The sequence below is a fragment of the Condylura cristata genome, unplaced genomic scaffold (genome assembly GCF_000260355.1).
Source record: "Condylura cristata isolate star-nosed mole 26May11 unplaced genomic scaffold, ConCri1.0 scaffold00035, whole genome shotgun sequence".
Lineage (NCBI taxonomy): Eukaryota > Metazoa > Chordata > Mammalia > Eulipotyphla > Talpidae > Condylura > Condylura cristata.
In genome coordinates this window covers 4,602,145-4,604,575 of record NW_004567136.1, presented here as the reverse complement: position 1 = coordinate 4,604,575, position 2,431 = coordinate 4,602,145, and the positions used below count along the sequence as shown (strand labels likewise).

The 2,431-nt window shown below is 51.3% G+C and overlaps 1 long non-coding RNA gene across 6 annotated transcripts in view; it reads left to right on the top strand.

Annotated features, from left to right (window-relative positions):
* The window catches only part of LOC105854388, a 29,986-nt gene that overhangs the window by 11,981 nt on the left and 15,574 nt on the right, over positions 1 to 2,431 (top strand). Inside the window, exon 1 of one of the 6 annotated variants that reach the window (XR_001146070.1) lies at positions 389 to 515. The exons of the other annotated variants lie outside the window; for them this stretch is intronic. This is a non-coding gene — a long non-coding RNA (uncharacterized LOC105854388). Of the gene's footprint in view, positions 1 to 388; positions 516 to 2,431 lie in introns of those variants that run through there. 6 annotated transcript variants of the gene reach the window in all.

Below are 2,431 nucleotides of genomic sequence, written 5' to 3'. Positions count from 1 at the left end.
GAGAACCCCTACCGTCGTTCTCATCGGATCTGAGGTCCAGCACGCTGTCCCAATCAGGAATTTAGCGAGAGGGAGAGCTCCCTTTGTTACCACAGACATGCAGCCACCATCTGGGGTGCAGCAAGTCAGAGACTGTGGCCTTATGTCCAGTCCTGTCAGAAGTGAACATGAGCCTGTGATGCAGAGCCTCACACCACTCCCTGCTGTGCCGGTGTTGTGGTGCGATGCCTTGGTCCTCCACGGCACTGCCACACAAATCTCTGGTCATGGCTCAGGGACAGAGCTGAGGAGTGGAGAGAGCATTTGGCCATGGGCAAACATTTGGTACACAACATCTTCTGAGAGCCTTCTGAAGGTGTGTGTTTTCTCTCCACACCTTGCAGGTGCAGGTGCTGTGGAGAAATGGCTACAGTGCACAGAGGGAGGAAAACCTTATTGCTGTGAGCGACAGCAAGTGCGGCCGAGTGCAGGGGAGCGTCACTGGGGGTCCACCTTCTCGTAGATGCTGACATGTGGTAAGCTCCCCTTGCCTGATGCAAATCGGGATGGGTGCCCCCAGAACTGCCTGGGGGGGCTCATCTGCCCCTTCCCCAGTGTCAGTGGGGATTGCTTTGGTGGACAGAATCTCACCTGTTAGGGAGAAGGGCTCTGTACCTGCAGTCTTCTGGAGGCCTTAGCTCCTGGATTGGCTGGCTAGCCCACTCCCTAGAATTCTGAGAGTCTGAAGCCTTCTCAAATGTGCTGGGATCGATGATGACACCCCTCAAATGCATTCCTTGGAAAAGCTGAACAAAATGAGTGAGAACCCCTACCGTCGTTCTCATCGGATCTGAGGTCCAGCACTGAGTTTGAGGTGGGGCCATAGGCGAGAGGCAGAGCTGACCCTTGACGCACACATGCACATACCAGCCAGCTGTCCAATAACTCACATTCTGTGGGCTTCAGGCCTGGATTTTTACCTCAGAATTAGGCCAGTGATGTCAATCAATGTCCTTGGTATAGTGGTCACAACTGGAGGTGCATTGAGAGGTCCCCACAAAACTAGTTTCAGGAGACGTGATCAAAGAATCCATATGTCATAGCTTAGGGACGAGCCATTGACAGCAGAGGGCATCAGGCCGCAGGGTAACCTTTGATACACATCATGTTCCTGGATGCCTTTCTGAAGCGTGGCTGTGATCTCTCCACACCTCTCAGGTGCAGTTGGCATAGAGGATGCTGTTCTTCCTCACAAGGTGGAAGACCTCACTCCTCTCATCACTGGAAGTGCAGTGTTGTCCATGGAAGAAGTGGAGGGGAGCGCACAGTAACCCTGGATAGTCACAGGGTAGGTTCTCTCTTCCCTGAGGATTAATTTGGTTATTGGCAGTTAGCAGAACTGCCCGACAGGTGGTGATTCCACCTCTCCCATTGACATGTGAGTCTTTCATCCAAGTGTGGAAGGACTCTCTCTGTCTACCTGTTAGTGTCTGCACCCTCTTAGCTGCTGTAGGCATATATTGACCTGGGCTCCTCTGGCAGGGGGCCACCTTACATTCCAAAGGTGTGCAGCCTCCTCAGGTGTGCTGGATCGATGATGACACCCCTCAAATGCATTCCTTGGAAAAGCTGAACAAAATGAGTGAGAACTCCTACCGTCGTTCTCATCGGATCTGAGGTCCAGCACAGCATCCTCTCCTTTGTGGTAGTCCAAGGGAGAACTTCCCCTGTGACCACACGTATTAAACATCAGACAGGTGGCAGCTTCTCAGAGACTGGCCTTATGCCCAGTGATTTCACTGAAAGTGAGCATGTCTCTGTGAAGCAGAGCTTCTTTAGCTAGTGGCTGGGCTGTTTGGTCCCGCGTTTGGTGTCACACCTGGCCCTTGATGGCACTGTTACACACATCTAAATTCATATCGCTGGGATAGAGCTAATGATGGCCAATGACAATATCCCCAGAGTAACCTTTGTTAGACATCGTGTTCCTGGCTACCTTTCTGAATGGTTTCTGTTTTCTCTCAACACCTCTCAGGTCAAGTGGCAAGTTGAATGGGCACTGGCCTTGCACTAATGGAGGAAGACTGTGCTTACCTAGATAGCTAAGGTGCTGGCAGAACCTTCAGGATGTGACGGGAATTGTCCTATAATCTAGGACACACACAAGTGGTGAGCTGTCTTCTGACCTGAGTGCACAATGGTGGTGGAAAGAATCGATGGCCTAAGAGGTCGTCATTCTACCTTTTGCCAGTGGTATGCAGGGTTGACCCAGAGTAGAAGGAATTTTTCTGGAGATGCTTGGTGACAGGAGCTGGAAGCTAGGCCTCCTGCTTGAACTCTTAAGTCTATAATTCTTGGAATGTGCTTGGATCGATGATGACACCCCTCAAATGCATTCCTTGGAAAAGCTGAACAAAATGAGTGAGAACCCCTACCGTCGTTCTCATCGGAT